Below are 23,747 nucleotides of genomic sequence, written 5' to 3' on the forward strand. Positions count from 1 at the left end.
TTATCCCATATTGTAGGTATTATTTTTATTTTGTTGATTGTTTCCTTTGCTGTGCAGAAACTTTTTAGTTTGACATTATTCTACTTGTTGATTTTTGCTTTGTTTCCTGTGCTTTTAGTGTTATATTCAAGAAATCACTGCAACTTTACTGAATTCATTTATTAGTTTTAACAGTTTTTTGGTGAATTATTTGGGGGTTTTATACATAAGATGATTTTACACATAAGATCTCTGCAGATATAATTTTACTTCTTCCTTAAATTCCTTTTATTTCCTTTTCTTCCCTAATTGCTCTGTGTAGGACTTCCAGTATTATGTTGAATAGAAGTGGCAAGAGTGAGCATCCTTATCTTATTCCAGTTCTTAGAGGAAAAGCTTTCATTTATTCAATATTAGCTGTGGACTTTTCATATATGGCCTTTATTGTGTTGAGGTAATTTCCTTCTATACTTAATTGGTTAAGAGTGTTTATCATGAAAACATGTGAATTTCATGAAGTGCCTTTTCTGCACTTACTGTGATGATCATGTGCTTTTTATCCTTTATTCTGTTAATATGTTATATAGCACAATGATTGATTTATGCATGTAGAACCATTCTTGCATCTGAGGGATAAATCCCACTTGGTCATGATGTATTATCTTTTTAATGTGCTGTTGAATTTGGTTTGCTAGTACTTTGCTAAAGTTTTGGATCTATACTCATCTGGTTTATTGGCTTGTAGTTTTCTTTTCTTGTGGTGTCTTCGCCTAATTTTGTTATCAAGGTAATGTTGGCATCCAACTGAGTTTGGAGTGTTCTCTTCTATTTTTTGGAAGAGTTTGAAAAGGATTGGTGTTCTTTATTTTTATTTTTTTCAATATTTATTTATTTAGTTAGTTAGTTAGTTAGTTAGTTATTTTTAATATGAAATTTATTGTCAAATTGGTTTCCATACAATACCCAGTGCTCATCCCAACAGGTGCCCTCCTCAACACCCATCACCCACACTCCCCTCCCTCCCACCCCCGTCAACCTTCAATTTATTCTCAGTTTTTAAGAGTCTCTTATGGTTTGCCTCCCTCCCACTCTAACGTTTTTTTCCCCTTCCCCTCCCCCATGGTCTTCTGTTAAGTTTCTCAGGGTGCACATAAGAGTGAAAACATGGTATCTGTCTTTCTCTGTATGGCTTATTTCACTTAGCATAACACTCTCCAGTGCCATCCACGTTGCTACAAAGGGCCATATTTCATTCTTTCTCATTGCCGAGTAGTATTCCATTGTGTATATAAACCACAATTTCTTTATCCATTCATCAGTTGATGGGCATTTAGGTCTCTCCATAATTTGGCTATTGTTGAAATTGCTGCTATAAACATTGGGGTACAAGTTCCCCTATGCATCAGCACTCCTGTATCCCTTGGGTAAATTCCTAGCAGGGCTATTGCTGGGTCATAGGGTAGATCTATTTCTAATTTTCTGAGGAACCTCCACACTGTTCTCCAGAGTTGCTGCACCAGTTTGCATTCCCACCCACAGTGCAAGAGGGTTCCGATTCTCCATATGCTCTCCAGCATCTATGGTCTTCTGATTTGTTCATTTTAGCCACTCTGACTGGCGTGAGGTGATATCTGAGTGTGGTTTTGATTTGTATTTCCCTGATGAGGAGCGATGTTGAGCATCTTTTCATGTGGCTGTTGGCCATCTGGATGTCTTCTTTAGAGAAGTCTCTATTCATGTTTTCTGCCCATTTCTTCACTGGATTATTTGTTTTTCGGGTGTGGAGTTTGGTGAGCTCTTTATAGATTTTGGATACTAGCCCTTTGTCCGATATGTCATTTGCAAATATCTTTTCCCATTCCGTTGGTTGCCTTTTCGTTTTGTTGATTGTTTCCTTTGCTGTGCAGAAGCTTTTTATCTTCATGAGGTCCCAATAGTTCATTTTTGCTTTTAATTCCCTTGCCTTTGGGGATGTGTCAAGTAAGAAATTGCTGCGGCTGAGGTCAGAGAGGTTTTTCCCGGCTTTCTCCTCTAGGATTTTGATGGTTTCCTGTCTCACATTCAGGTCTTTTATCCATTTTGAGTTTATTTTTGTGAATGGTGTAAGAAAGTGGTCTAGTTTCATTCTTCTGCATGTTGCTGTCCAGCTCTCCCAAAACCATTTGTTAAAGAGACTGTCTTTTTTCCATTGGTTATTCTTTCCTGCTTTGTCAAAGATTAGTTGGCCATACTTTTGTGGGTCTAATTCTGGAGTTTCTATTCTATTCCATTGGTCTATGTATCTGTTTTTGTGGCAATACCATGCCATCTTGATGATTACAGCTTTGTAGTAGAGGCTAAAGTCTGAGATTGTAATGCCTCCTGCTTTGGTCTTCTTCTTCAAAATTACTTTGGCTATTCAGGGTCTTTCGTGGTTCCATACAAATTTTAGGATTGCTTATTCTAGCTTCAAGAAGCATGCTGGTGCAATTTTGATTGGGATTGCATTGAATGTGTAGATAGCTTTGGGTACTATTGACATTTTAACAATATTTATTCTTCTAATCCATGAGCATGGAATGTCTCTCCATTTCTTTATATCTTCTTCAATTTCATTCATAAGCTTTCTATAGTTTTCAGCATACAGATCTTTTACATCTTTGGTTAGATTTATTCCTAGGTATTTTATGCTTCTTGGTGCAATTGTGAATGGGATCAGTTTCTTTATTTGTCTTTCTGTTGCTTCATTATTAGTGTATAAGAATGCAACTGATTTCTGTACACTGATTTTGTATTCTGCGACTTTGCTGAATTCATGTATCAGTTCTAGTAGACTTTTGGTGGAGTCTATCGGATTTTCCATGTATAATATCATGTCATCTGCAAAAAGTGAAAGCTTGACATCATCATTGCCAATTTTGATGCCTTTGATTTCCTTGTGTTGTCTGATTGCTGATGCTAGCACTTCCAACACTATGTTAAAAAAGAGTGGTGAGGGGCACCTGGGTGGCTCAGTCGGTTAAGCGTCTGACTTCAGCTCAGGTCATGATCTCACGGTCCGTGAGTTCGAGCCCCGCGTCGGGCTCTGTGCTGATGGCTCAGAGCCTGGAGCCTGTTTCGGATTCTGTGTGTGTCTCTCTCTCTGCCCCTCCCCTGTTCATGCTCTGTCTCTCTCTGTCTCAAAAATAAATAAACGTTAAAAAAAAAAATTTTAAAAAAGAGTGGTGAGAGTGGACATCCCTGTCATGTTTCAGATCTAAGGGGGAAAGCTCTCAGAATTTTTGCATCCATATTCATCAGTGATATTGGCCTGTAGTTCTCTTTTTTTGCTGGGTCTCTGTCTGGTTTGGGAATCAAAGGAATGCTGGCTTCATAGAATGAATCTGGAAGTTTTCCTTCCCTTTCTGTTTTTTGGAACAGCTAGAAAAGGATAGGTATTATCTCTGCTTTAAATGTCTGGTAGAATTCCCCAGGGAAGCCATCTGGTCCTGGACTCTTATTTGTTGGGAGATTTTAGATAACTGATTCCATTTTTTCACTGGTTATGGGTCTGTTCAAGTTTCTATTTCTTCCTGTTTGAGTTTTGTAAGTGTGTGGGTGCTTAGGAATTTGTCCATTTCTTCCAGGTTGTCCTGTTTGTTGGCATATACATTTTCATAGTATTTCCTGATAGTTGCTTGTATTTCTGAGGGATTGGTTGTAATAATTCCATTTTCATTCATGATTTTATCTATTTGAGTCATTTCCCTTTTCTTTTTGAGAAGCCTGGCTAGAGGTTTATCAATTTTGTTTATTTTTTCAAAAAACCAACTCTTGGTTTCGTTGATCTGCTCTACAGTTTTTTTAGATTCTACATTGTTTATTTCTGCTCTGATCGTTATTATTTCTCTTCTTCTGCTGGGTTTGGGGTGTCTTTGCTGTTCTGCTTCTATTTCCTTTAGGTGTGCTGTTAGATTTGGTATTTGGGATTTTTCTTGTTTCTTGAGATAGGCCTGGATTACAATGTATTTTCCTTTCAGGACTGCCTTCGCTACATCCCAAAACGTTTGGATTGTTGTATTTTCATTTTCATTTGTTTCCATATATTTTTTAATTTCTTTTCTAATTGCCTGGTTGACCCATTCATTCTTTAGTAGGGTATTCTTCAACCTCCATGCTTTTGGAGGTTTTCCAGACTTTTTCTGTGGTTAATTTCAAGCTTCATAGCATTGTGGTCTGAAAGTATGCATGGTATGATCTCAATTCTTGTATACTTAGGAAGGGCTGTTTTGTGACCCAGTATGTGATCTATCTTGGAGAATGTTCCATGTGCACTTGAGAAGAAAGTATATTCTGTTGCTTTGGGATGCAAAGTTCTAAATATATCTGTTAAGTCCATCTGGTCCAATGTATCAGTCAAGGCCCTTGTTTCTTTATTGATCCTGTGTCTAGATGATCTATCCATTGTTGTAAGTGGGGTATAAAAGTCCCCTGCAATTACCACATTCTTATCAATAAGGTTGCTTATGTTTGTGATTAATTGTTTTATATATTTTGGGGTTTCTGTATTCAGTGCATAGACATTTATAATTAGCTCTTCCTGATGGATAGACCCTGTAGTTATTATATAATGCCCTTCTTCATCTCTTGTTACAGCCTTTAATTTACAGTCTAGTTTGTCTGATATAAGTATGGCTACTTCAGCTTTCTTTTGACTTCCAGTAGCATGATAGATAGTTCTCCATCCCTTCACTTTCAATCTGAAGGTGTCCTCGGGTCTAAAATGAGTCTCTTGTAGACAGCAAATATATGGGTCTTGTTTTTTTATCCATTCTGATACCCTATGTCTTTTGGTTGGAGCATTTAGTCCATTTACATTCAGTTTTATAGAAACATATGGGTTTAGAGTCATTGTGATGTCTGTAGGTTTCCTGCTTGTAGTGATGTCTCTGGTACTTTGTGGTCCTTGCAACATTTCACTCACAGAATCCCCCTTAGGATCTCTTGTAGGGCTGGTTTAGTGGTGACAAATTCCTTCAGTTTTTGTTTGTTTGGGAAGACCTTTATCTCTCCTTCTATTCTGAATGACAGACTTGATGGATAAAGGATTCTTGGCTGCATAGTTTTTCTGTTCATCACTTTGAAGATTTCCTGCCATTCCTTTCTGGCCTGCCAAGTTTCAGTAGATAGATCCGTCACTAGTAGATAGATCTATCTATCTATCCGATAGATAGATATCGGTCTCACTTTATATGGTAGAGCTTATTTATTCCTAGCTGCATTCAGAATTTTCTTTTTATTCTTGTATTTTGCCAGTTTCACTATGATATGTCACGCAGAAAGTCGATCCAAGTTACATCTGAAGGGAGTTCTCTGTGCCTCTTGGATTTCAATGCCTTTTTCCTTCCCCAGATCAGGGAAGTTCTCAGCTATGATTTGTTCAAGTACACCTTCAGCCCCTTTCTCTCTCTTCCTCTTCTTGAATTCCTATTATACAGATATTGTTGTGCTTGATTGCATCACTTAGTTCTCTAATTCTCCCTTCATACTCCTGGATTTTTTATCTCTCTTTTTTCTCAGCTTCCCCTTTTTCCATAATTTTATCTTCTAATTCACCTATTCTCTCCTCTGCCTCTTCAATCCGAGCTGTGGTTGCCTCCATTTTATTTTGCACCTCATTTATAGCACTTTTTAGCTCCTCATGACTGTTTCTTAGTCCCTTAATCTCTGTAGCAATAGATTCTCTGCTGTCCCCTATACTTTTTTCAAGCCCAGTGATTAATTTTGTGACTATTATTCTAAATTCCGTTATATTGCTTAAATCATTTTTGATCAATTCGTTAGCTGTCGCTACTTCCTGGAGTTTCTTTTGAGGAGAATTCTTCCGTTCGTCATTTTGGATAGTCTCTGGAGTGGCGCGGAACTGCAGGGCACTTCCCCTGTGCTGTCTGGAGTAACTTGTGTTGGTGGGCGGGGCCACAGTCAGACCCCATGTCTGTCCCCAGCCCACCGCTGGGTCCACAGTCAGACTGGTGTGTACCTTATCTTCCCCTCTCCCAGGGGCAGGACTCACAGTGTACTGGTGTAGCCCCTGTCCAAGCTACTTGCACATTGCCAGGCTTGTGGTGCTGCTTCGATGGGATCTGGCATATTAACCGGAGTGGATCTGCAAGGTGCACAGGGGTGGTGGGGCAGGGTTAGCTCACTTTGCCATCGGTGGTCCCCTGTGGGAGGGGCCATGCAGCACCAGGAGAGAGGCAGACCCATCAGAGGGATAGATCCACAGAAGCACAGTGTTGGGCGTTTGCACGGTGAAAGCAAGTTCGGTGATGGGAACTGGTTTCCTTTGGAATTTTGGCTGGGGGATGGGAGAAGGCGATGGTGCTTGTCAACACTTTTGTTCCCTTGCTGAGCTGAGCTCTGTCTTCCCGGGCTCAACAACTCTCCCTCCTGGTGTCCTCTCACCCTCCCCACTCTCCAAGAGCAGAGCTGTTGACTTTTAACATTCCAGATGTTAAGTCCTGCTGGCTGTCAGAACTCACACAGTCCGGCCCCTCTGCTTTTGTGAGGCAGACTTGGGGGCTCTGCCTTGTCAGGCGGGCTGCCCCTCCACCGCCCTGCTGCCTCCCGCCAGTCTGTGTAGCACGCACTGCCTCTCTGCCCTTCCTACCCTCTTCCGTGGGCCTTTTGTCTATGCTTGGCTCTGGAGAGTTGTTCTGCTAGTCTTCTGGCGGTTTTCTGGGTTATTTAGGCAGATGTGGGTGGAATCTAAGTGATCAGCAGGACGCGGTGACTCCAGTGTCCTCCTACGCCGCCATCTGCCTCAGGATTGGTATTGTTTAAATGTTTTTTTTTTATAATTCACCTGTGACATCATCCAATTCTGATTTGGGGGAAGGGCTTTTGGTCACCGATTCAATCTTCTTATTTGTTACTGGTCTGTTCAGGCTTTCTATTTCTTCTGGATACTGTCTTGGTAAATTGTATACGTCTAGAAATTTATCTGTTCCCTCCAGATTTTCCAATTTGTTGGCATATAATGGTTCATAATAGTCACTTATGATCTTTTTTAAATTTCTATGGCATTGATTGTAAACATTTCATTTTATTCATTTAAAAATGTTTATTTATTTTGAGAGAGAGAGAGAGAGAGACGGCATATGAGTGGAGGAGGGGCAGAGAGATAGAGGGAGAGAGATAATCCCAAGCATGTCCCTCACTGTCTGCAGAACCTGACATGGGGTTCGATCCCACGAACTGTGAGATCATCACCTGAGCCGAAATCAAGAGTTGGATGTCTAGCCGAACTGAGTGGCCTAGGTGTCACAATATTTAAGTTTAAATTCATGTTCACAAAAACCAAGTAGACACCTGATATTGCTTGGTATCCCTAATGCAATCTATTTTCATCTCTTCAGGTGACCATTCTGTAGCTTTAGCTCATTTCCTCAAATACCCCACGTCCTTCCTCCAGTCTTAAGAAATGATTCTGCCTCATACTTCATGAAAAAAAAAAAAAAAAACAGCACTAAAAACAATTAGGAAGGAACTCTTTTATCCTCAGTACCAGTCTTACCAACTTATCTGTGTCTGATTCATACCCTCTCCTTCCCTTCTGTAACAATGTATGAAGTACCCCTGCTGTAATCTAAAGCTACCTCTTTTACATGTGCTCTGGGTAGTCTCAGATATTTTCCGGAATTATAGTCTTTAAATTAATTCTTCTCTGTGTTGTTGATACCTGTCTTTAACCGGAACATTACCATTGGTATCCAAACATGCCTTAATATTACCAATTTTAATGCTTTTTTTGAGGTCATATCACATTTCAACTGTATTCTCATCTTGTTGTTTTTATTTCTATATAAAAATTTCCAAAGTTATCCATTTATATACTCTGTATTTCTCCAGTTTCATCCTTCCCTCAAATTAGGATAATCAGATTTCCATGGCTACCCCTCTACTCAAACAGTTCTTCATATGGTCTCTCACAACCAAAATTTTACCAAAGTCAGTGGTCCAGTCCACCCTTCTCACTTTATTGTACTAGATTTCAAAAAAAATTTGATAGAGCAGATGACTTCTTCCTCTTGAAACTTTTTTTTCTTCTGACTTCTGTGGTACCAAATCTTGTTGCCTTTCATTTTCCCTAACTACTTGTGCATCTCTTTTGCTGTTTTCAATGCCTTTGCACAATCTTTAAATACTGGCATGCTATATATCTTGTTGTTTAAGCTTGCTTTGTTCCTTCTTTTGTTTTTTGTTTTTTAATCTTTACTCTTTTCTTTGGTAATATCATCCAGTTTTATGGCTTTAAATTCCTTCTCTCTGCTGGTGAATCCTAACTCAATTATTTTCACCTCCATCTCTTCTCTAAAATCTAGGCTCATGGACCAACTCTCTGTACCTTATCCATTTGGATATTTAATAAACTATCTCACTTATTAAGTGTTCAAAACAAAGGTCTTGATCTTCCATCCCAGCTTATTTGTTCTCCATCTTTCCCACCTGGCTGAATGCCATTACCATTCATTATCTCAACCCAAAAACATAAGAATCAAACTTTGTTCCTCTCTTTCCCTCGATTCTGATGAATATATTTAAGTTCTATAGATTCTTCATTAAGAATGTCCAAAAATCGCCTACCCTTTTCAGTCTCTAACTATTATTTTGTCTCATGTTGACAACTGGAATAGATTCTTAACTAATTTAATTGTTTCCACTCTGTTCCCCTCCATCCAACCTGTGCTTCTGCTAAACCAATCTCTATATAGTATGTACAAAACCTTCAGGATCACATTCTATCTCTTATCTCCTTAAAAATATCCAGTGATACACAATTACTCTTATAATAAAATCTACACTCTTAGCTTATAAAGCTCTATGTGATCCAATCCCTGCTAACTCTCTGATCTTATCTCATCTTAGCTCCTTTCTACTCACTGTCCAGGACCTTGGACTAGCTATTTTCTCTGCCTATAATGCTTTTCATAGATTTTTTGAATGGTTGATTTCTCCTCAATACTCAGTCTTAGTTTAAATATCTCCTCTGAAAAATGTTTTCTGATTATTCAATTTGAAATAACTGCATGTCACATCACACTCTTTTATTTTCATCATAGAGCACTTGTCTCTTCTTCAAATATTTGTTTACTTTCTGTGTCTCCAGGGTCATATAAGTACCATGAGAAGATGAATCATATCTGTTTATCCTTTGCTATATTCACAGTGTTTAGGAAAGAACTTGGAGAATAGTATCCTCTTAATAAATGCTCACTGAATAAATAAATAATTAGATAAATGATTGTCTCTTATATTTATTTTAGAAAAAAAAGATTGAGAACTGGTTGAAATAGATAGAAGGATAGTTTGAATTGATCAAAAGATAAAATTATGCTTTTAAAAATGAACTTCATTACTTTTAGGTACCTAATCTAGGTTAAAAAAGAATTGCATAAAAAACCTGCTAAAGAAACAGCTTTAAAGAACAGAAGACAATGAATTGCAATTATACTATTGATTTACTTTTATGCAGATAAATGCTTCTAATGAGCTTTAAGTAATTCTTTTAAATTAGATAAATATTTCCCCTGCTATTCTTTTCCATACTCTTCTTTGGTTTTGAAACTTGATTTTTTTTATCCTTGAAATTTATAAGGTAAATTTTACCCTAGTCTATGACTGAATAATTATACATTTTAAATTAGTAGAGTCTGAAATAATGTGACTCATGTAGTAAAACTGAAATCTTAAAATGCTTAGTATATAAAAGCTGTTCTCTGAGTGTCTTAGCTCATTTTTCAGCATGTTTCTTTTAAAATTTTAAATGTATTAATCATAGAATGATAAAAAAAAAAGATTTTTAAAATGTGAATATCAATTGATCTTGAAATACAGCAAATCTTCAAGATAAGATCATGGATATCTAGCACTATGTTTTGCTACCAGCCTGGCATTCTTGTAGTTCATAATCTGATGGGTGACACTCTGATTTTCCTATCTTTTGAAAAGATTAATTAAAATCCCCTCAGAGTATCTGATTTCCTTCTGAAAATATATACTGATCATCAATTACATGCCAGGCACTAGTTTTGGTACTATATATCAAGGATGAACTTGAGAACTTGAGCTTAAAGAACATATGCTCTAGTTAAGATAGGAGGATAAGTGAAAGGCTTAGAAGTCAGAGTGAATAATAGAACATAGGGCATTTGGGAAACACAAGGCAATTTATCAAGGCTACAGTTTAGAACATGAGTGGGGTGCTAGCAAAGATGAGTGTGCAGATCTGAGCAGAGGTCAAGTCATCAAGAGCTTAAGATATGTCTCAGGGCTGGATATAGACTCAGTAAAAGTAGAGACTAAGATTTCAGTCCATCTTTTGGTTGTGATTTCTTATTTTTATTTTTTGCAACTTATATAACAAGCTGACTCATTGCCATCATCTCTGAACTGCTAATAATACAGTAGAAACTCTCTTAAAAAGCTAATCATAAAAAGTAATATATACGAATCTTAAACTTTTAATTATAACTTAAACAAATACTCATTTGCCAATAGTTTGTTGAAGAATAAAAAAAAATTCTTTTCGTATAAATCTGTTGATCAGACTGGTATGGTCTTACATAAACCACACCATTATGTTTCTTCTATGACTCTTAGTCTTAGTTTCTTTAAAATTAGTGAGAACTTAGATACTTGAAGCACAGTCTTTCTCAATTTTTATTGTTCCTAGCACTTAACAGTGACTGTGTAAACACAGTTCAACAGCAGTTCTTTTTACTAATTCATTTTATTTGGCTCCCCAAATATTTAATTTAATGTTTATAGAAAATATAGAGAACAACTTTATTTCTTTAGGAACTTCTAACTTTTTGGTTTACAAATTATTTAAATAACGTAATTTCAAAATAATGACAACTGACCTTAAAAGTTTCAGGATCCAACTCAATTGATTCTTCATAGCATAGAACTCAAACTTTGGATGAAGAAATGAACACTCTTCAGTAATCTTTAGTATTAAAGAATAGCCTGGTAAATATAAGTCTTCAGCATAGGATGAACATTGCTCATTATGTTTTCTTGAGAGGGTGGAGAATGTCTATTAATGTAGGGAGTCCTTTAGGTGAAAGATGTTTAAGAGGGTTCTTTGAATAACATCTACCTTATGAAATTTGTGAAAGGGTTTAATGAGATTGCATAAAAACAACTAGTAGAGTACCAGGTGCATAGTAAATGTTTTAGACATTATATTATTAGCACTTCATATTTAGTATATTTTATCCCTTAGTAGGAATAAATTATCCCTTAAATAACTTTACTCTGGTATTTGTTTCCAAGCTAATATGAGGCCATATCATGCCTCTATGGGAATTAGGAAAACATTCCATCAGAGTGGCTGAAGTCCTTTAGGGCCATGGTTTATAAGAGGAGAATGCTTTTGTGTGAATTAGAAAAACATGTTGCTTTTTGCAGAAGCATGTCAGGAACCTGACCTGTAGACTGAATGTTAGCCCCCTCTTGTCCTCTTAGTTGGATGCCTTTGTGCAGTTAACAATGGCAAAATCCTACATTGCAGGTCTGGATCACAGCCCCAGTCTTGCTGAAACAAAGGTGTTCAAGTTCCAGAGCATCTCAGGTTTTGTGAGCTGAACTGCCAAGGTAAGGGTGATCTGGCCTTCTCTAGTGCCACAAAGAGAAACCTTTGCTCCCTTCAGGTGATCAGATTTATTCTTCTCCTTTGATATCTGTATAACTAGTTTGCATATTTCCATCAGTATATTTACTGAAAGTTCACAGTAGTGAAGGAGGCTCTTTTATATTTCTGCCTTGAATGAAAATGTTGGGGATTGAGTGTTCATGAGGGAAGACTCTCCAGCTACCAAAAAAGTGCATCCACAATGCATGATGATTCTCCTTCAAACAGGATAACAGAAAAAAAGAAAAATGTGGATTAAATATCAGTTTTTTACATTTCTCCTACTTGGATAGATAATTGGATAGCTTATCTATTGCATGAGTCTACCTATAAATCAAGGCAGACTTTGTTTCAGTATGCAGAGAACACCATTCTTTTGGTCCCTCAAATATTGCAGATTTTGTGAGGCAAAAAATGTTTAATTTCATATATCTTAAATTTGGGGATTCAGCCATCCTCTTTCTTGGATTTTCTGCTAGTATTCAGTTCAGACTTATAAAATATTAAGTGAGATCATTCTTTGTCATGTGAAAATAACATACACATGAAACGATATGTTGATTGAATTCTTACCTGAGCTTAAATGATTTTCCCCCAATACTTTGGGTAAAAACAAATGTCTTTCATTGAAATGCCTACCTCTCTTCCATGAGACTTTCTTTTGATAAATACATTTTGATTCATGCTGGATTCTATTCACTGGGGTTCATTCATGACTAGGACATACAAAGGATAGGTAGCTGTTTGCTTTGCAAAATTGTCACGGAATTGCAAGGCCTAGCAAAAGGTTCATCAAACCCTAATAAAGGGATATGTTGACTCTGAAGAAGCTGCATTGCCTTATGATGATGGGAAGACTTTTGATTACATTAGAGAAGACCTTGAGTTCAGGTGAAAATAACATGGAATTTGCTGTTTAATGATGGATTACTAAAAGTACTGAAGCGATCCATAAATATATAATATATATATATTTAACTGTGTTTAAAAGAAAATATTTATTTTAATTTTTAAAATGTCAAGAAAATAAATCTCTACTTTTTCCCCCAGTGTTTACCTTGTTTCCAGTTTTATCTTTCCTCAATTTCTCATATTTCCAATTGTATTCTTTCACAAAAGAACTTCTACTTATCCAGAAGTAATACTGTCTTTATTTCTAAATGTTCTCTCTTAAGTTACTTATATATTCTAGCTCAATTATATTAATTTGTGTTTATGTCTTAACTTTCCTACTAAGTTGTAAGATTCTTTTTTATTTTTTTTCATGTTTATTTATTTATTTTGAGAGAGAGTGAGCCAGCACAAGTGGGGGAGGGGCAGAGAGAGAGGGAGAGAGAATCCCAAGCAGGCTCCATGCTGTCAGTGCAGAGCCCAACATGGGGTTGGATCTCACAAACCTGAACATCATGACCTGAGCCTAAAACAAGGGTCAGACACTTAACTGAGACACCCAGGCACCCCCTAATTTGTAAGATTCTTGAAGCAGAACCAATGGTCTCACAAAGACTTTGCCTTTGGCAAATGTTCAACAACATTTGGAGTGTAAATGAACAAATGAGTATCTTTGTTGTGGAACATGATTACAGCATTTTAGTTGTCAGCACCTGAGTGTTATGAAGGTAAAATGCTCCATAGCAACTGTGTCGTATCTGTCATAAAATTTTAGAAAACCTTAAAAATGTCACTATATAAAAAAAAAGGCAATGATAAATAGAACACAAAGTTTGTGTTTTAACAAAACGTGATGACAAGTGAAACAGATTAAGCTTAATGCCGGTGTGAAATTATAGAACTTGGGATGGAACTATTAAACTGGTTCTGTGTTAAGAGTTTTAAGGTATTCTAGCCTCTGGTAGGAGGTAAAAAGTTGGTAGACTGTGGGAAAAAACATAGAAATGTATCACAGGCACATAGGAATCAGTTTTAATTGCAGAGTACTACAATTCCTGCACTTTCACTCTTTCTCATTTTCTCCACAATCAGCAGCACCCTAAATCAACTCCCTGCTGTCCCTAACTTCCACGATATGGTGGTTTTTTCTTCAGCTCTTTCCAGGCGAGCCTCGGGTCTCCCTATTCCTCTGCCATCTTAACTCCTCCATCTGCAGTGTACTAAAATGTAGAGTTGACCCTGAATTTATTAATGCTATTGAACAAGGAGTGTATATTTCACTAAAATGGATAGGCACCTATGCCAGTTTGATCATGTATGGTTAGGAATAATCTCATTTCTCACATGTTTAAAATATTGCAGTTCAGTCATTTATGTATCACCATTGCTGGCCAGATAACTTTTCTTGAGATTTAAAAATTCTCTCCTGCCACACTCATGTTAGCTCGACTGTCTTTTCCAGGAGCCCAACAAGTGATGGAAAAGTCTAACTGAATTTCATTTTAATGAAAGCTACTTAATTTCAAAAAATAGTTTGTCAACTAGTGCAAAAAAGCAGGAGGAAATGCTTGTTACTTGTACATAGTTGTGTTCCATGGAATACGTGGTAGAGAGTGCACTTTAGACTCCAATAGGATGGAAATATGAATTGGCAGCTTCCAAGATAGCCATTATATATTTTTTTTAAGTTTTTATTTTAATTCCAGTTAGTTAACATGCAGTATTATATTAGGGGTAGCCACTGCCTTGACCTTTCTTTTTGTTGAATTCATGGTCTCTCATCTTGGCTTCTCCTTTCAAGTCGGTTTGATTTTTCAATTTCTGATCCTCTAGGGATATAATTTCCTTACAGCTGCCAAATTTAGCTGTTCTTAATTTAACTAACTAGCAGAAACCAGAATCTATATCTCATTGAAAGAAATTTCTGGGAAAGATAATGTTAATGGTCCTGCTTAGTGCACACCTCGTCCAATAAAATATGGTCAAGGAGTGTTAGTTACTGTAAATTTGGCTGTCAAGTCTCCCTCCTTTGGAGAGAAGTAGAGCTCTTAGTGAAGTGGATAGGTCACATGCTGAAGAGAGATTCTAACAAATATTTTCTACTCCTGTTCACTTTCTGATGAGGGGCCACCGTCGGATAAAAAAACAATTCTCAAGTGGGACAACGGAGCAGAAAGTAGTAAACTAATCCTGAATGTATAATACTTGAAAATGTATGGGGCATGTATAATGCCTCCTGACTGTCTATACACAGTCACTACAGAAATTTGATAAAATATTCCCCAGCTTGCAAAAGTCTACTAGTCTCACTGGCCTCCCTTCACTCAGTCAAAAACCACTCCAAAGGAAAGTTGCCAGAGATACAGAGACGCAGACACATGTGGGGAAAATGCCAGTTGATGATGGAGGCAGAGGTTGATGTGCTGAAGCTGCCAGCCAAAGAATGACAAGAATTGCTGGCAAATCGCCAGGAGCTAGAAAAATGCAAGGAAAGATTCTTTCTCCCAGGTTTCAGAGGGAGCCTGGCCCTGCCAGCACTTTGATTGTGGGCTTCTAGACTCCAGAACTGTGAGACACAAATATATGTTTTTCTAAGCCACCTAGTGTGTGGTACTTTGTTACGGCAGCCCTAGCAAACTGATACGATACATTATTGGAAAGACTATAATCTCAGAGTCATTGCTGGCTCCGTGTAATCACTTGTTAGATGTATGTCTTCAAAGATAGCTTTGGACATACCACTTCTCATAGTCGAATGACAAGAATTTAGATCCAAAGTGGTAATGTGGGGGAACTGGATGAGAAAATAAGATGGGAAATTGAAGGGAGTGAAATCAATCAGGAAGATGGTAAGAGGTGGAGGCAGTCAGGGATAGGTGTGGGGAGAAAGCCAGCAACAGAGTGCTAGTGGCCATTTTAGTAAGGAAGTGTCTCATACAGTTGATATTAATTATTTGCAGATTCTGTGTTTGTGAACTTGCCTACTTGGTAAAATTTATTTGTAAGCCCCAAATCAATACTTGTGGTGCTTTTTCAGTAATTCCCATACATTCCAGGGTAGCAAAAAAAATGGAATCATTGAACTAGCATATTCCCAGCTGAGGTCAATGAACAAGGAGCTACTCAGCTGCCTTGTTTTAGCTCTCATACGGTAAACAAGTGTTTTTTGTGCAGTATTTTTAGCGTCATGTTCTTTACATTTTTGTTTGTAATTCTGCTCTTTAAAATGGGCCCCAAGTGCCTGGGTGGCTCGGTTGGTTAAGCGTCCGACTTCGGCTCAGGTCATGATCTCATGGTCCGTGAGTTCGAGCCCCATGTCGGGCTCTGTGCTGACCGCTCAGAGCCTGGAGCCTGTTTCAGATTCTGTGTCTCCCTCTCTCTCTGCCCCTCCCCTGTTCATGCTCTGTCTCTCTCTGTCTCAAAAATAAATAAACGTTAAAAAAAATTAAAAAATAAAAATAAAATGGGCCCCAAGCACCAGTGCTGAAGTGCTATCTGGTGTTTCTAAGTGCAAAAAGGCTGTGATAATGCCTTATGGAAAAAAATACATGTGCTAGATAAGCTTTCAGGCAGGAGTTATAGAGTTGTTAGTTGTGAGTTCAATGTTAATGAATCAGCAATATAATATTAAATAAGGTGACTTTCAACAGAACACACATAAAACAGAGTAAGTATTGATTGGTTGATGAAAATGTTATAATCAAAGACTCAAACATAGGGCCTAACCCTGTTTTCCCATAGAAGCAGTGGTTCAGTACTTGCTAATTTATTGTTTGTGGAGACTTTGTAGTATATACTGCAAACAATGAGAATCAACTCTATATGATTTAAATTTGTTTGCAGTATAATGTGATGGTATAACTTCTTCACCATGATTCACAAAACTTCAGCAAACATTTAACTATAAAATTGTTTTCATGGTTTATTTTGTTCTGATGGGTAGAAAAGGAGGGTGGGGACAAGGCAGAGTTTTAGATTTGGGCAGGTGTCCAAACTAAGATAAAGGAATAGGCTCAAGAAAGAAGACAGAGAATTAAGAGGAGCAGAAATTCTGAGCTGGAGGTTGACCATGTAAAGCTCCCAGAAGTTCACAGATATTTTGAAAAGCCTGTGGTCTTCTGCAAGATGTCTAATGGGGGTTTGAAATATATGTCATTAGATGTTACTTGGCTGACATTTGTAGCAACACCAATCTGTCTTTTCCCTATGTCTGGACTCTTAACCACTATGAAACTTGTTCATGTTTTAAGATAGATTCAGCTTAAAAACTTTGCACAAGCATTAATCATGCCAAGCAACTTTTAAATCTGGACTACTATAATTTGGTTGTAGGCATCTTACCACTATTATGACATGTACTATGCTGTAAAATACTTCTTGTGTATATGCCTGATTCTTTATTTAAACCATAAATAACTTATGGCAAGAACCATGACAATTCATCTTTTTATTTCCACCACCTAGTCCACTGGTGAACATAAAGAAGGAACTCAGTTAAATAAAACTTTATTTTTTTTCTTTTTTGTATCAAATTATTATTCAAGTAATCACTTAAGAATATTTATTGCTGTGAAGGGAATAAGTGTAGCAATTAAGAGCTCAGGTTCTAGAGTCAGGAAGACCTGGATTTGAATCTTAAATTATGTGACCTCAGACAGATTACTTAAGTCTCAGAGTCTCAGTTTCCTCATCTGTAAAATGTGGACAACACTAGTATTATCTTATAGGGTTATGAGCATTGAATAAAGCTTGTACCTGATGCCCCTTGCATGGTTTCCACCACATAAAATCATATGACTCAGTAAATAATGACAATAGAAGTAGTGCTGTTTGCACAAATATGTAAGGAGAGAGGATTGGTTGTGGTTGTGATGTATTATGCCACCGGCAGAGAAGAGGATGGAACAGAATCCAGCACGATAGAGCAAACCTTATAGAGACTAAATACATATATAACCTAAAGTATCCTTGGGATCCATTCTGTGTTTGCCTTCAGTGACTACTCCTTTTTCCCCAGAACAGTCCCTTCACTTTGATACCCAAGACCACATTATTGACTCATAGGCTTCCATGAAGTCTTCATTATTGCTGAGAACCCTGTCAATCACGTATAAGGAGGGGGCAAGGAGAGAGATTGCATCTTTTCATTCATTCATCTATATAAGAAAACTTTTTTTTAAAGGACCTACTTTGGGTCAATCACTGTTGAAAACACTGAAAATACATCAGTGCATAAGCTGACCAGATTCCTGTATGCATGGAGCTTACATTCCAATTGAGCAGTCTGAAAATACACATGTAACAAGATAAATAAGAGTGATGACTAGGGGTGGATGTGGTGACAATCAGGGAAGGCCTCTCTGAGAAAATAAGTTTGAACTTGAACATGAAAAATGAGAAGAAGGCAGTTATAAGGAGACCTGCACACAAGAGCAATTCAGGCAGAGGGATCAATAGGGGCAAACATCTTGGAGGAGAATCAATTTGGTGTACTACAGAGATAAGGTGAAGGCCAGTGTAGCTAGAGTGAAATGAGCAAGGGAGACAGTGTAGGAGTTTAATTCAAAGAAATAGGCAGGAACTAGGATATTCCAGGCTATGAAAATGCATTTTGTTTTACTCTAATTGCAATAGGAAGGCATTGAAAGAAAGTGAAGAGATAGGACATAAAAACTCCAGTTTTGTTTAACTCTAATTGTAATAGGAAACCATTGAAAGAAAGTGAAGATAGGACATAAAAACTCCATTTGGTTTGTTTCCTGGAGAATGGTGTTGGAGGAGGTCATCTAGAGGACATGACCACTGGTTGACCTTGAGCTGGATCTGGACAATGAGAGGCTTCCCGGAATGTACTTGTCTTTGGAATGTACTTTTGGCCACCATTTGTCCACATGTCCTCACAAGACCCTAACCCTGTTTTCCTCTAGGAACAGTGGTTCAGTATTTGCTAATTCAGTGTTTGTGAAGACTTGTCTTTGGAATGTACTTTCCGGCCACCATTCCCACAGTCAGAGCCATTTTCAAAACACAGCCTTGAGAGAACAATGTGTTATTGAGAATATCTGGATGGCATATGTGACTGAACCCAGTTAAAACTTCTATAAAACCTTTAAAAATTTTGGTGGGTGCGTATAGATATCTACTCATCTTGAGGCTATCCAAGCAAGCCTCCTAAATTCCCTTTGTTAAAAGCAAAATTCAACTGAGTAAATTTAAATATCTAATGGGTTTTTTCAAACAATTCATTAACCTGGTAGCATCCCATCCAGCAAGTAGAGAGATGTTCCAAGGCATTGTACTGAAATGGAAGGTTTTATGGGAAGGAGGGTGGGCCAAGGAAGTTATTAGCACAAGAAAAGAAAGGATTGTTTCAGACCAGAGCATCTGTTTCTGGGAAAGGTAGGGCTTTTATCACACAAATTACCTCGCTAGTGTTGATTGGGAAATTTCAGATTGACTGTTAAAAGTTCATATTCCTGTTCACATCTAGGAGAGGTTGAAACTGTGATTAAGTATTGGTTTGCTGTCATGGCAGAGCAAATGACTCCATTTTGGGCTTGTTTATTTTTCTTTTCTTTTCTTTTCTTTTCTTTTCTTTTCTTTTCTTTTCTCTTTTCTCTTCCTCTTCCCTTTCTTTCTTTCTTTCTTTCTTTCTTTCTTTTCTTTCTTTCTTTTTTTGGTTCCCGTTGTTGTTGTTGTTGTTTAACAAATGCAGACTGCCACATGCAGCACCTCATTTGGATATGTCTGGAATCTTGGAAGTTTGACTACACTATATTCTCCTACAAATGGACCTTGAGAGCTTGTTTGGAGATTCTAATAGGGGAGTACAGCTACTCACATACACTTGATGGAAGAATGGGTCCTCCTCTATAAGGTCATCATCTTTAAGGGAGCATGCAGCTTCTGGAGGGACAGACATGGAGCTGTTAGGGAGGAAGGCAATACCTGCTCAGCCAGCCAGATCAGCTGAAAATCAACCCTGGCGATCAATGGGGTGACAGATGTCACAGCCAGAGCACCCTCACATTCCTGTTGTTTTATTTTTAACAACCTATTCATTAAGCCTGCTACCTACCAATCCCAAGTGGTCTACTCTTTCTTTGATCTCTCCTTGTCCTCCATGTATGGGGGCCAGTTTATGATTCAACAAATAGACTGTGGGCTAAGAATGGTGGGAAAACGGAATGAGAGAAATCAGTGAAAGTTATTGTAGAGGTCTGCTGGACAGATGATAGTGATATAGACTAGAATGGTAGGAGGCATTTAGATACACAATATATTTTAAAGGTAAAACTAATAGAAATTGCTGATGGATTGGATCATGAATTAAAAGTCATTATGGGTATAATAAAGTATATTGTTATAAAAAACACATTTTTGTAGATGCTGTCAGAGTGAGCATACAGGAATCTAACTCCTAGTGGCCTTGTGTCTGGGGAATTCCCATGAAATCATCCCTAAGTGCCTAAAGTCAAGGCTCAGGATCTTGAATGAAAGGAGCAGAATGCAAGTCACAACCAAAATCATTTCTCAGACTGCATGCTCCAAAAATACCCTTTTATTTCTGATTACCACATAGAATGTGGGTTATGGGAGTGGGCAAGATTCTATTTGACTCTAAGTGATTTAGGATAGTTGTGTAATGTTTTGGTGTTACTCAGATGTATATGGGACATGAAACTCTGCAGATGGGCAACCCACAAAAGTCTGTACAGAACTTGTTAGAAATGTATAACTCTGACTAAAAGCCTTCTTCAAGCTATCATTGTTAGTCTGATCCCTCCTGTAAATTAACCTCCTTATTGGGTAATTATCACTGCAGGGTAGAAATGTTTCCTTCAGCCTCAATAGTGTTCCAAAGCCTCCATAATGTTAATGAACTTCAGGACTGAGGTCTCCCAGGGTGAAAGGACCCATAACTCTCTCAATCCTGGGGAATGAAACCTTTCTCTCTCTCTCTCTCTCTCTCTTTTTAATGTCCCAAATGCTCAATTGCCAAAACATGTACTCTTCTAAATTCAAGCCAATAAAAGTTTTCTCAATGGGTTTCTTTGGAATGATCTTTTTCTTTTCTCTTCAACTTCTTTTTTAAAATCTCCTTCTCATTTCCCTTCTCCCTTTCCTCCTCCGTCCCTTCCTCCTCTTTGTTCATTTTCTAAATTACGCTTTTTGCTAATGTGCTTGATAGGCCCCAACTGTGGGGTATAGTTGATTAAATTGATTGTACATCCTCTTGGTCTCTTTTACTTTCCTAAGAAGCAAATCATATATTTCTGTTATCACAAGGGATTTCTAGCTCCATATGCATTCTGCATCTCTCAGGAGGGGACATGCTATTAAAACTGTTTTAGTTTCACTGGAAACTACAACTGTCCAATTGAAATTTTGCTGATTTCTAAGTCATGATATGCTAACAGACCTGGTGGGATGGGGATAGAGGAAGTCATATTCATGACAATAGCTTTAAAAAGTAACTCGTTGATAAACTGTCACTCAATGTATTTAAGGGAGAGCACCACCTGTATGCCATCCAATAGGTACTCCCAGTCCTCCACAGTGGCATTTTCCAAAGGATGCACCATGTTCCTCAGGACATGCTCTATAAGAAACAATTCCATAGTCAATGTCTTTGGAAAATGCTGGGTCAAATGAGTTTATTTACTGTATAACTTATTAAGGCTTTTAATAGTCAAAGCATTTCTTCCATTTTTGAGTTTTTAGAATTCCCATATTATAAAGAAGATGACCATAAAACCCCTTTAAGAAATATCTCATGGGGAAAATGTTCTATTCTATGCTGTTCCATAGTTATCTAGTCACCTATGCCTTTTGGGAGAATAACTTTGAGGGCACTCAAAAGAGCAGTAGTGAGGATATGGAAGCAACTTAACAAATTGACTAATTGATTACTATCTTCCCTCTGGGTAGACACCATGGGTTCAAAATGAAAGAGTTTTTCCCTAGAGGTACATTATTTTACTTAAGTCAATTTTTGAAAGTAGTTTAACTAGAAGAGATTCTCCAAATGGAAAAATTTGACCTTGGGTGAAAAAAAGGTTTATGTGCTCAAGCTTATATTGGTAAATGCTCAAGCTTTGAGCTCTTACTATAGCTCCCTTTGATTTTGATGCTGTTATTCTTTTATAGCAGAAAAGTGGCTTAATTTCTTTAGCTTCTTTTGTATCCCTAACAAATTTTCTGTAGAATAGTGAGGATTTTTCTCTATTTAGGATATATTAAGAGTTAAATTGTGGCATTGTAAGAGAGGCTGTCCAGAAGCAAAAATTCGATGTTTATTAAGTTTTTACTGGCTGTGCCCTATAGGCCCTGGCTTATTCTGGTCACTATTTATTGTGTTATGCTATACAAGTTCTTGTGCCCGAGGGCCAGTTGCTGGTAAAGTACGGGAACAAAGCCAAATATGTATTACAGCCAAGTAAGGGAAGTAAATAGAACTAATAATCTTATTGGATTTTCTAAAAGAATGCCTTTAGAATAAAGCCCTAGACAAAGGGAAATATAATAATAAGGGATAAAACTGTCATGCAATTGACTTTATAGTGATTCCTTGCTCTATAGAGCAGTATCTTAACCTATGACTTAGGGGTTCTATTGGATCTTGGAAGATATCCTGGCTTCCTCTTAGTTGATATGCTTCTCATCCAGGAACACTTAGACTCCTGTAGACAATCATAAGCTTTATTTGATTTTGTGCCGGCCATTGCAAGGTTGTCTTGAGATAGTTGTATTCACTACTAATAATGTCCAATCAAAAGGCTGTTGTGTTCTAGGAATCTCTGAAAGTTATAAATTGCCAGAGAAAGTGTTTGTTTATTTTTTGAAGTTATCCAACAAATACTAAGTGCCTCTCTGTGCAGGCACTGTTCTGGGCACTTGAATCCAGAAAAACCAGGTATCTCTCAATGCCATTTTCTGACTTCATAATGGTACTGCATACATAGCTTAAACTAATGCTATAGACTGGCTTGTTTTAGGGAGTCATTAAAGCACATACTGACCTCAAAAAAGCAGAGTGATAAGGGAAATCTACTGGCTTAACTTCATCATCTGAGAGGTTCTGTGTTATACAGTAGTTACTTCATTTGCTTGATTTTGAGCTTGGATGTGGCTTTTTCTCTACAACAAAATGTTACCTTCACATCTGTATTCAATCACTAGCTATGAGAAAACATGGTAGCCACCTTTTAGGGTTATTTAGCCCATATCCATTCTCCTTTTGGATACATGACTCTGACCTACTGGCCACAGTTTACTGATGCAGAAGACACTTGACCTGTGGAACTGTATCAAGGTGATAGGAGTGCTTTAGACTCTAGAACACAAGTTCATGAATCCTTTCTATCATGATGCCTAGACCTATGTGTTGCCTCTTTATAATGAATCTTAGTTATTCAGCTCTTCCTTTTATTGTAACATTATTAAAATGTTATATTATTAATAGTATATATTGAATATATATTGAAAACTACAAGACATTAATAAAAAAAATTGAAGAAGGCACAAATAAATGGAAAGATATACCGTGTTCATGGATTAGAAGACTTAATATTGTTAATGTGTCCATACTACCCAAAGCAATATATAGATTTGATGCAATCTCTTCTAAGTACCACTGGCATTTTTCACAAAAACAAAATAAACTCCTAAAACATTTATGGAACCATAAAATACCCAAAATAAGCAAAACTGTCTTGAGAAAGAACAAAGCTGGGAACATCACACTCCCTGATTTTAAAAGTATGTTACAAAGCTCTAGTAATTAAACAGTATGGTATTGGCACATAGATCAGTGAAACAGAATAGAGAGCCCAAATATAAGCCCACATATACATGGTCAATTAATTTATGACAAAAGAGTCAAGAATATACAATGGAAAAAGGACAGTCTCTTCAATAAATGCTGCTGGGAAAATTGGACAACCACATACAGAAGAACAAAACTAAACCACTATCTTATACTGTACACAAACATTAACTCAAAATTGATTAAAGACTTGAATACAAGCTCTGAAACCATAAGCTCCTAGAAGAAAACATAGGCAGTAAGCTTCTTGACACAGGTCTTGGCAATGATGTTTTTGAATCTGACACCAAAAGCACTAAAGGCAAAAATAAACAAGTGGGACTATATTAAGCTAGACAGATTCTATATAGCAAAGGACACCATCAACAAAATGAAAAGGCAACCTACTAAATG

The sequence above is a fragment of the Panthera onca genome, chromosome C1 (genome assembly GCF_046562875.1).
Source record: "Panthera onca isolate mPanOnc1 chromosome C1, mPanOnc1 haplotype 2, whole genome shotgun sequence".
NCBI lineage: Eukaryota > Metazoa > Chordata > Mammalia > Carnivora > Felidae > Panthera > Panthera onca.